Below are 12,198 nucleotides of genomic sequence, written 5' to 3'. Positions count from 1 at the left end.
TAAGAGTTTGAAATGAGCAAACAATATGAGGGAATGTGTGTGACTTCACAGATCTGGGATGCTGACAGCACATTAGCAAACCTGGAGTAATTGCAACTGGCACCTCTATATTTATTCAATCCCGCTCCAGCTATTTCCTACCTTCCTTGGTGCAGAAATGTAAAGTCTAAAGGACCAGTGTTAGAATAAATGGGTCTCAGTTTTAAAGGGAAGCTTCTTTATTCTGAGTCTGTGCTCACAGATCGCAGCCTCCCCATCTAATGGAAACAGCCTCTCCAGATCCACTGTATTCAAGCTTGTCAGCACCTGGTAAGTTTACTTAACCATACATTTCATCCCCCCACCCCCCACCATTGTCCCTCTGAACTGCATTGAGCACAAAGCCCAGAACCATTGACTAACGGATAGGTGACAGTGAGGGGGAAACTCCAAACTTGGTTTAACCACTGAATCTCCTGAGTCCAATTCTACTGCTACAAACATTTAATGACCACATCACCCTGTGAGGGATGGAATGAGAACTCAATTCTCTAATTAAATTAGCAGTTATTTTTTCTGAAGGAACTCCAGAAACAAGCAACTGAGACCAGACCAGAAATACTCGCTCAGCACCTCATAAGCCCAAGTAGCTTGATCCCCAGAGCCAGTTTACCCAGGTCAAAATCTGTGATATCCCAGGACCCAATCTCACAGGGCCACACAGCTGAATCTGCCACTTACTGACCCTGGAATCCTCGCACATCATCCCACATCAGGGATTCTCCAACAACCAATGCCCAGCTGCCTCAGATTTCTGATTCATTGTGGAAGAAGGAACATCTGCAGAAGTAGTGACCTGGGCCAAATCCCAAATACTGAGAGTTCCCTAAGCCCAGAGTCTCCATCCCAGGATAATAGCCCAAGCACCAATTTTCCCAGGACTCTTTGTTGCCAGTAAAATGCTGCAGTGACTCTGCCATTCAGAGTTCAAAAACTAACACTCCTACCTCAACCTGTGGCAGAATGGGAACCTGATGATCCTCTGACCAAGACAGCGATCAGGTTGGAAAACCTAGGTGTGGGTCACTAGATACCAGAGATATATTTCACATAGTCTCCAACAGCTAAACTGAACACATTTTATTATCTTATTGTTAAGTGGGATCTTGCCCAGCACAATTGCCCATCACATTTCCTGTAAACTAATAGGAATAAAATGCTTTTAATATAAAATTGAAATTAAACAGCTGGAAACTCGGTACATCAGATTGGATCTGTGGAAAGAGAAACTGTGGAAGAGCCAGTATCAGAACTGGAACTGTCCAAGATGCTGCCCAATCTGCTGAACGGTTACAGCATTTTATCTTTTTACTTCAAATGATGCACAACTATTGACTGATTACAAGATGTTTGTGACGGTCTGTACAAATTTGCACAAATGAAATGCCCACATTCATTAGTTTTCTCATCATTCAAACACAGGGTTAATACAGTCGACACAGTCAATGCTCACAACATCCTCCCCACCACACTATCAAGCTGTTATATCTACTCCTGAGGCCATTAACTCTCACTGAGAGACGGTGAGCAGAGAGTGAAAAAATATTCACCACTCAATGCACATCTGGTGGGCTGTTACTCTGGCAATAGAGAAAAATGGCTCTCCAAAAATGACTGAAAAAGAAAATAACTTCAAATTTTAACTTTATCTTTAAAATTCAACTTTAAATACAGCAAATTACCTTACCAGAAAGAGTAACATAATGGCCATTATGTAATGTTGAAACTAAAATTGTAATGACTGTCTTTACCCTTCCTCATGCTGCATTCAATAAATCCTCTGGTAGTTCCAGGTAACAAACACCGATTACAGAAATAACTTAGTGAGACAAAATACTTCATAATGAAGACAATGGAGGAGAAATATTGTTGATATCTAATCATTGGTGGGATACAGACTGGACAGAGGTTAGACAAGATGGTTGATATATATCATTGAAGTGGTGGGATAGAGACAGGACAGAGGTTGAACAAGATGGTTGATATATACCAATGAGGTGATGGGATACAGACTGGACAGAGGTTGAACAAGATATTGATATATATCACTGAGGTGGTGGCATACATGCTGCACATGGGCTGAATGAGGTGGGAAGTAAGCAGATGGAACCAGGTGGGAGAAGGGATCAAGGGTGATCACTGATGGTTCTCAAGCAATACATGGCTACCGAATTAATGAAACATACTGTGCTGCTCTGGGGAGTGGGTGAGGTCGTGTTCGACAACCCACCCCTGCATTCCTAATGACCAGCACTGTTCGTTGTTCTTGTGTTAAAATGCATTTGCGAGATTATGGTGGGAATTTCCAGTTCATTTATTGCTACATTTTAACCTGGGTTATACAGTAATTTGCTCGTGTTGTTTGTGGGTCAGACTAACTGTAGGGGTGTGTGATGGTCAACTCTCCCATCTGTTGGAGACTGGTTGGGTTCACTCTCCGGGTCACGGTGCCCAGTCTTTTTGCGTTTATCATAATAAAACCATTATTGAGATTAAGCAGCGCCCTCGTCTGTCATTATGGACCAAATGCTCGCCAGAATACCACTGTATAAAAGATACCAAAATGACAATGCTAGAACAAACTGTATGAACTTTGTCATATACGCTTTGCCAATCACCAAATTTTATCAATGCACCATAAAAAGTTTTCCATCCGGATACTTTACGCCTTGGTATGGCAACTGCTTTGCCCATGACCACAAGGAACTGCAAAGTTACGGACACAGATCAGCTCATCACAGAAACCAGTCTCCCCTAAGTGAACTCCTTCTGGACTTCCCGCTCCCTCGGTAAAATCAAAGATCCCCACAACCCGGGACGTTCTCCTTTCTCACCCACACCATTAGGGAGAAGACACAACAGTCATTACATACGTATCACCAGACCGTGGGTGGGTCTCCCCGACAATGAACCGATTCTTTAAGACATACGAGCATAATTAGGCCATTTGGCTCATCGAGTCTGTTCCGGCATTCAATCATGTCTGATCCTTTTTCCCTCTTCAGCACCACTCCCCAGCCTTCTCACCATAACCAATTAACAACCTATCAATCTCCGCCTTAAATACCCCCAACCTGGCCTCCAAAGCTGCCTGTGCTAATTCCACAAATTCACCCACACTGGCTAAAGAAATTTCTCTGAGTTCAGTGAAGCGTCTCCCTCTGATCATCGACACTGTTCAGGGTTTTGCATTTAACAGTGTACTGTCTCATACATTCGACCTACCGAGCTGCCAAGATGATCATCACTAATCAAATCTCACTGAGATTTCTCAGGTCCTGTTGAATTTATTGTCAAGTGCACAATTACGGGAAGGTACAGGGACAGAGAAACACTGACTTGTGGCAGCATCACAGGCAAGTACATTCGGATAACACACGGAACACAAATTATACGATTCTCTGTCAGTAACAAGATAGAAACATGTTTTACTTCATCCTGCTAATAGGACCAGAACAACAGGGGCTGAGCGGCAGCTCATCTCAGACGGTTCGGTGTGAAGGTCTCACAACCCGAACCGACCCCAGCAGATTCTGTGAAGGAAGCGAGGTGAGGCCGCCAGTTCGGGAAAGTTCATCCCCTCCCCCATCAGGTTTCACCAATCACCTTGTGTTTCTCTCTCCCTCCCCACCCCCACCTTTTATTCTCCAGTCCTGCTGAAGGGTTTCGGCCAGTAGTGTCGACTGTATTCTTCCCCTATATGCTGTCTGACCTGCTGAGTTCCTCCAGCATTTTGTGCGCGTTGCTCGCATTTCCAGCTTCTGCAGATTTTCTCTTGTTTGAGTTCGGGAAAGTTAACTCACTCCCCAATGTCAGACCTCCCGCTCGGGACAGGCTTCAATACTCACCGAAGGAAAATTGTTGGTCTTGCCCCGCAGAGAAGAAACCCCTCCCGATGCCAATCCCACTGCTGACCCACTTCCACAACGAACGGAGTTTTGGGTTCAGTTCCCATCCGGTCCGACACAAAAGTCAGACACAAACAGGAACTGCGCAAGTCTCATTTAAATCATTTTATGTTTATAAGCACTAATTTGGTGACCAGTGGTGGGCCTCAGGAATCTATTCTGGGACCCTTACTTTTCATGATTTTTATAACTGATCTGGATGAGGAAGTGGAGGGAAGGATTAGTAAGTTTGCTGATGACACAAAGGTTGGGGATGTTGTGCATAGTGTGGAGTGTTGTCAGAGGTTACAACGGGACATTGATAGAATGCAAAACCTGGCTGAGAAGTGGCAGATGGAGTTCAACCCAAAGAAGTGTGAGGTGGTTCATTTTGGTAGGTCAAATATGATGGCAGAATATAGTATTAATGGTAAGACTCTTGGCAGTGTGGAGGATCAGAGGGATTTTGGGGTCCAAGTCCACAGGATGCTCAAAGCAGCTGTGCAGGTTGACCCTGTGGTTAAGAAGGCATACGGTGTATTGGCCTTCGTCAATTGTGGAGTTGAATTTAGGAGCCAAGAGGTAATATTGCAGCTATATAGGACCCTGGTCAGAGCCCACTTGGGGTACTGTGCTCAGTTCTGGTCTCCTCACTACAGGAAGGACGTGGAAACCATAGAAAGGGTGCAGAGGAGATTTACAAGGATGATGCCTGGATTGTGTAGCATGCCTTATGAGAATAGGTTGAGTGAATGCGGCCTATTCTCCTTGGAGCGATGGAGGATGAGGTGACCTGATAGAGGTGTATAACATGATGAGAGGCATTGATGGTGTGGACAGACAGAGGCTTTCTCCCATGGCTGAAATGGCTAGCACAAGAAGGCACAGTTTTAATTGCTTGGAAGAGGAGATGCCAGGGGTAAGTTTTTTTTTCACGTAGAGAGTACTGAGTGCGTGGATTGGGCTGCCGGTGGAGGTGGATACAATAGGGTCTTTAAAGAGACTCCTGGAGAGGTACATGGAGCTCAGAAGAATAGAGGGCTATGGTTAACCCAGGGTAATAGAAGAATAGAGGGCTATGGTTAACCCAGGGTAATTTCTAAGATAAGGAGATGTTCAGCCCATTATTGTGAGTCAAAGGGCCGTATTCTACTGTAGTTTTTCTATGTTTCTAATTTCTATTCACATTCCTCTGGCCTCACTGGACAGGAACACTGAAACATCAGGTGAGAAAAAGCCCCTCCTCCCTGACCAAACCATCAGCAAGATGGCGGATGCTCTCCGATCTCAGCCTCATGTTTCTGCCCAATCCTCATTTCCTCAATCCCTTCACTCTCCACACATCTGCCGGCCTCTGTTTTATGTGGGGACGATCACCGAGTCTTCACCGTCCTCTGTGGAGGGGATTTACAGACATTCACCACTCTCGGAGTGGAGACGTTTCCCCTCATCTCAGTACCGGACAGTCCACCCCCTTTTTCAGAGACTGGGATCCCTGGTTCAACCGATCATGATGTTGTGCATTTCAATGTGTTCACCTCTCAGTCCTCGATTCTCCAAATGAAAGGGTTATCGCATTTGATCTTTCTTCACATGATGACCCCACCACCCCAGGGATCAGTCTGGTGAATCTTCATTGCACTCTCTATAACAAATACTCTCTGACCTCTTTGTTGATCCTCTATGGAATTAATTCCCATCTTCTGCAGCCCTGTGATGCCCCAACCACTCACCTCCCACCCCTGTCACTATCACCACCTTCCCACCTCCCCCCTCACCTGGATCCACCTCTCTCTCCCCAGCTCTTGCCCCATCCCCACCCCTCAACTCTTTTCTCTGACTATTTTCCATCCACTCTCAGTCCAGAGGGAGGGTCTCGGCCCGAAATGTTGACGATCCATTTCCCTCCACAGATGCTGCCCGACCCACTGAGTTCCTCCGGCAGTTTGTTCTTTGGTCTGTATAACCGGTGTTAGTATGGGGAGCGGGATTTTACACCATATTCCAGGTACAATCTCAACAAAGCCCAAATAACTGTTAAGGTCATTTTCATTCTTATACCCAATAACTCTTGCAATAAATACAATGTACCTTGGACCTCCCTCCCTACCCTCTACACCTCAGTCCATCTCCATTGAATCACACTTAGGATTTTGATTTCTCCTACAGAAGTGGGTGATCTCACATTTCCCACATTGGGCTCCAGCTGACCTATTGTTCCCACTCACTTATTTTGCCTCCGTAACCCCGAAACCTTTTGACAAGAGACACAGAACATAGAACAGTACAGCACAGGAACAGGCCATTTGGCCCACAATGTTGTGCTCAAACTATTCAGTTAATCAAATTGCCAACTAAACTAATCCCTTCTGCCTACACAATTTTCCCTCACATTCATGTGTCTATCTAAACATCTCTGAAATGTCCCCAATATATCTGCCGCTACCATCACCCCAGGCGGCACATTCCAGCAACCCACCACTCTGTGTGGGAAAAAAAATCCCCTTAACATCTTCTTTCAAACTACCCCTCTCACTGCAAATGCATGCATCTTGATTTAGACATTTCTACCCCGGGTAAAAGGGGAGGATCTGGTCCAGTGGATCAGACAGCTCAGCTCGCATGTCCTTTCAAGATTATATTAATATTAATATAATGTTCATATTAATTACCATTTATTAATTAATCACATTGTTGTGAATATTAATATTCATATTTACTAATTCATATTGATATTCATATTAATTACTGTCTAATCTTACTGTTAACATTGTAGTTATTACAAAGTCCCAGAGTCTGGGACATCTGTCACCAGCATGGTCTGCGAGTGCAGATTGGGAAGGGGGAGGCGGTGTCAGTGACCTCTGCACCAGAGAAGGACACGGGTTTGTACAGCCTCCTGTGAGATACAAATGTCCACACAGTGGACTCAGATCTGGTGGCATATCTGGAGTTGCCTAATCTCACTGTTAAATGGGATCTTGCCCAGCACAACTGGACATCAGGCTAACAGGAATAAAATACTTTTAATATGAAATTGAAAGCAAAGTGCTGGAAACTCGGTACATTAGATTGGATGTGTGGAAAGAGAAACACTGGAAGACCCAGTATCAAAACTGGGACTGTCCAAGATGCTGCCCGATCTGCTGAACGGTTCCAGCATTTTCTCTTTTTACTTTAAATGATGCACAACTATTGACTGATTACAAGATGTTTGTGACGGCCTGAACAAAGTTGCACAAATGCAATGTCCACATTGATTAGTTTTGTCTTCATTCCAACACAGGGTTAATACAGTCGATACAGTCAATGCTCACAACATCCTCCCCACCCCACTATCAAGCTGTTACATCTGCTCCCGAGGCCGCTGCTCTCTTTGAGGGACAGTGACCAGAGAGCGAAAAAACTTCCACCATTCCGTGCAGGTCGTGGGCTATTCCTGGCAACAGAGGAAGAGGCTCTCCAAACATGACCAAAAAAGGAAATTACAGACTCATCTTTAAATGCTGAGTCTCCTTCTGACAAAGATTAACACAGCGGTCATTTGGTAAATTGAAACTAAAACTGCAGTGACTGTCTTTACCGGACCTTGTGCTGCATTCAAGTACATTTGCTAATTACGTGTAACAAACACCGATTTCAGAAATAACTCAGTTCGGGGAAGTTACCGGGACTCACTGCCCAACATCAGACCTCCCGACCCGACACGGGCCTCAATACCCACCGATGGGAAACTGATTTCTCCCCCGGCTCCCCGCCCGAGGGGGCGAGGACCCCCTCCCTTTCTCTCCCGATCCCACAGACGAACCGCTTCAACAACAAACGGGATGAAAACAAATCACCGCCCACGCGGGGGCTGTGAGCACGCAGGGTGATCATTGTGTCATCAGAGCGGAGCGTCACCCCAGGGGGAAAATTCCAGCGACCGACCCAGCTGACTCCGTGGGGAACACAAACTCGACCCTCACATCTCTTTTAACCTACACCCCCCCCCCCCACCCACTTATCTTAGACATTTCAACCCTGGGGAAAAAGATATTGTCTAACTGCTATATCGACATCTCTGAAATTCATACAAACGTCCATCCTGTCTCACCCCAGCCTGCGCCGTTCTGGAGAAAACAACACAAGTTTGTCCAGCCTCTCGTTATAGCTCATGCCCTCTAATCCAGGCAATGTCCTGGTAAACCTCTTCTGCGCCCTCTCCAAAGCCCCGACATCCTTCCGAGAATGGGGGCGAACAGAACTGTATGAAACACTCCAGATGTGGTCTAACTAGCTTTACAAAGATGCAACACAACTTCCCGACTTTTGAACTCAATGCTTTAACTAATAAAGACAACCATGCCATTTGCCTTCTTAACCACCCGATCAATCTGTGCAGTCTCTTTCAGGGAGCGATGAACTTCGAGTCTAAGATCCCTCTGATCATCGACACTGTTCAGGGTTTTGCATTTAACAGTGTACTGTCTCATACATTCGACCTACCGAGCTGCCAAGATGATCATCACTAATCAAATCTCACTGAGATTTCTCAGGTCCTGTTGAATTTATTGCCAAGTGCACAAGTACGGGAAGGTAGAGGGACAGAGAAACACTGACTTGTGGCAGCATCACAGGCAAGTACATTCCGTTAACACACGGGACACAAATTGTACAATTCTCTGTCAGTAACAATATGGAAACATGTTTCACTTCATCCTGCTAATAGGACCAGAACAACAGGGGCTGAGTGGCGGCTCATCTCAGACGGTTCGGTGTGAAGGTCTCACAACCCGGACCGACCCCGGCAGATTCTGTGAAGGAAGCGAGGCGAGGCCGCCAGTTCGGGAAAGTTCATCCCCTCCCCCTTCAGGTTTCACCGATCACCTTGTGTTTCTCTCTCCCTCCCCACCCCTACCTTTTATTCTCCAGTCCTGCCGAAGGGTTTCGGCAGCTAATGTCGACTGTATTCTTTTCCTGGATTCTGCCCGGCCTGCTGAGTTCCTCCAGCATTTTGTGCGCGTTGCTCGCGTTTCCAGCATCTGCAGATTTTCTTTGTTTGAGTTCGGGAAAGTTAACTCACTATCCAACGTCAGAACTCCCCGCTCGGGACAGGCTTCAATACTCACCGAAGGAAAATTGTTGGTGTTGACCCGCCGAGAATAATCCGTCTCCGGCTCCCCGTCCAAGGGGGCGAGAACTCCCTCCCGATCCCGATCCCTCTATCGACCCGCTTCCACACGGAACGAAAAAAACACTGCCTTTCCCGGGACTGTGAGCATGCGCAATGTGCTTGTTGATCAACAGGCGGTGGGCGGGGCCTCGGAATCAAACCCGCAGTTGTTGCTGCCGATCTGAGGTAAACGGGATCACATGACGCTGAAGGGTCCCACGTGATCCGGTGACTGTTCTTCGCCCTTCATATACTGCCGTACCCACCGCCGCATTTCTCACATTATTTAATTATTTCCCTATTTACAACAGATACGTATTTAGTTTTTCCCTCCATATCTTCCTCAATCCTTTTCCCTACATCCCCAGGTCACAGCGTTAGAGTTTCGATTCCCATCCCATCCCGACACACATTTCAGACCCACACAGGAAATGTGCAGGTTTCATTTAAATCAGTCTATGATTATAAACACTCATTCCTCTTCACATTCCTCCGGGATCACCGGACAGGAACACTGAAACAGCAGGAGGTGGCCATTCAGCCCCTCTAACCATCAGCAAGATGGCAGATGCTCTCCCATCTCATCCACATGTTTCTGCATGATCCTCATTTCCTCGATCACTTCGGTCTCCACACATCTGCCGGATTCTGTTTTACGTGAGGACGATCACTGAGTCTTCATTGACCTCTGTGGTGTGGATTGACAAACATTCACCACCCTCGGAGTGGAGACATTTCCCCTCATCTCAGTCCCGGACAGTCCACCCCCTTTTTCTTAGACTGAAATCCCTGGTTCAACCGGTAATGATGTTGTGCATTTCAATGTGTTCACCTCTCAGTCCTCGATTCTCCAAATGAAAGAGTTATCACATTTGATCTTTCTTCATATGATGATCTCACCACTCCAGGGATCAGTCTGGTGAATCTTCATTGCACTCTCTATAACAAATACTCTCTAACATCTTTGTCAATCCTCTATGGAATTAATTTCCATCTTCTGCAGCCCCGTGTTGCCCTAACTACTCACCTCCCACCCCTGTCGATATTTCCACCTTCCCACCTCCCCCTCACCTGGATCCACTTCTCATTCCCCAGCTCTTGCCCCATCTCCAACCCTCACCTCTTTTCTCTTACTATTTCCTGTCCACTCTCTGTCCAGAGGAAGGGTCTCGGCCCGAAATGTTTCCACAGATGCTGCCTGACCAACTGAGTTCCTCCGGCAGTTTGTCCTTTGGTCTGTGTAACCCGTGTTAGTATGGGGAGCGGGATTTTACACCATATTCCAGGTACAATCTCAATAAAGCCCAAATAATTGTCACTTTGCCCGGACCATTGGCCCCGCTTGCAGGGCAACAGTCTGCCGGTGTTTGCCCCCAATGTGGTGAATCCCTCTGCTTGACAACCCCGTGGGCTCATACATTTCCACAGATGAGCCCCTCCTGTCCCTACCGGGACAAGCATCCTGTCCGCCCCCTCTCACACCATCTTCATCCTTTCAATAAAATCTTGCCTCTCCCTCCCCGGGGAACCGGCATCAAACCGACGGGCCGAGCGGTCTCCTCCTACCTCTCAGCGATACATCAGCCTCCGGCCTCAGGAGACGCTTCACAAACGCCCCAGCTTCCCTCGGAGGGAAATGGAAATAAATGAAAAAACAGTTAATTTATTTGGGATTTTTTTCCGCTCTGACGAGAGTTCGGCTCCACAGCGGGAGACGAACTCAGCCGGGATAACGCCCTCTCCGCTGGTCCGCCTCCTCTATTGGGTGTAACCAGTGACTAACATTCCTGCGCACCAATGGCAATAGGGCAGCTCCTGCAGCGTGGGCAGTCGGCGGTGGGGGAAGGGCTGGTCACGCGAATAGTAGTTCAGCCGTTAAACCGATAATGCTGGAGCTCACCAGCGCGTGGGTGACGTAAGACACCGCGCACGTGAGGACAGATCCCGGTGTGGGGAGCCCATGTGTGACGCCAAGCGCGTGAGTGAGCCTGTGTGACGTCACTTGTGGGGGAGCACTCCTATTTAAAAACACGTAAATGAAATGTTGCTTTTCTGCCCAGCGTGCACGCTCTTCAATGATGACTGGTTATTTTATATCATTCCACAAGATAGCTGTTCTCTCTCCGGATTCATAGATAATACTGCATTGATCTCTGCAGTCTGGATCCTCTATCCAGTATCGAAGATTCCCAAAATCTTTGAAAGGCTGTTTCTCTGGAATTCCCCAATCATCACTAATATCCATGTGCTTATCAAAGTCTGTGAAGAAATTGACACGAAAGGTATGCTGTTTGTCTAATTTGCATCCATTTGCATTTATTTTTACCGCATCCACAGCAAAAGCTGGTGAACTGTATTCCAAGAAAATGTACCCTATAGTCTTCCATCTGTTTCTGAGTAAAATTCATTTGTAATATCCCCAAACTTTGAAAAGATCTTCTGGATAACATTTCGACGTTTCTCTAGCCGATCTGGTCCAACTTGTGGTACATTATCCACAACAATAACAGAATCTATTCCATCAGCTTCTAGAGGTTGATCGTTTAAAACATCACCCCGCAATTCCTCGTCGGAGATAGCATCATCCACGAAGCCTTCGGGATCACTGAAACCTTCCTCTTGCTCCTCCAACTCCTCCAACGTTTAGAGCCCCGTGGAGCTGTTGACACTGATGAGCTGGATGATTGGGAGGAAGAGACAGTTGATTTTATTTCTGACAGAAGGAATTATCCCTGCTGGAGATCAGGAGTAGTCTTATACAGTGCCACCATATTTTTCAGCGAAGCTGAATTCTCCTGTGTCACCTGGAAGTTCAATGTGCTCCACTCTGCAAAGATCATCACAGTGCCTTTTCCTGTATCACTCTCCGTGGTGCTGATGAAGACGCTGCCTTCACTTTTACTAATTGTGAATAAATTCCACTAATTAGCAGCAGCTCAGCAGTTCACTTTGTGCAGCTATCACTAGTCACTGTGGAAGCTGTCATTGGTTTAAGTAAGTATATTATTGAGGCACTCTTTCCCGTAGCCATGGGCTATTTTTACATCCATGGTAAGTTAACATTGTATTTTGTACGGAGGATTATTGAGACTACAAAGAGAATTATTACGTATTTTA

General features: G+C 46.4%; 2 protein-coding genes across 5 annotated transcripts in view; one reads left to right on the top strand and one right to left on the bottom strand.

Moving 5' to 3' along the window:
* Positions 1–9,164, bottom strand: part of LOC140723564 (NACHT, LRR and PYD domains-containing protein 3-like) — a 32,795-nt gene extending 23,631 nt beyond the window's left edge. Inside the window, exon 1 of the mRNA XM_073038136.1 lies at positions 9,038–9,164. The gene's annotated coding sequence lies outside the window, so the exon portion shown is untranslated. The remainder of the gene's footprint in view (positions 1–9,037) is intronic.
* Positions 1–12,198, top strand: part of LOC140723535 (NACHT, LRR and PYD domains-containing protein 3-like) — a 488,497-nt gene that overhangs the window by 172,215 nt on the left and 304,084 nt on the right. The window lies entirely within an intron of this gene.

The sequence above is a fragment of the Hemitrygon akajei genome, unplaced genomic scaffold (assembly GCF_048418815.1).
Source record: "Hemitrygon akajei unplaced genomic scaffold, sHemAka1.3 Scf000118, whole genome shotgun sequence".
Taxonomy (NCBI): domain Eukaryota; kingdom Metazoa; phylum Chordata; class Chondrichthyes; order Myliobatiformes; family Dasyatidae; genus Hemitrygon; species Hemitrygon akajei.
The sequence above is the reverse complement of the archived record's forward strand: the minus strand, read 5'-3'. Positions and strand labels throughout refer to the sequence as shown.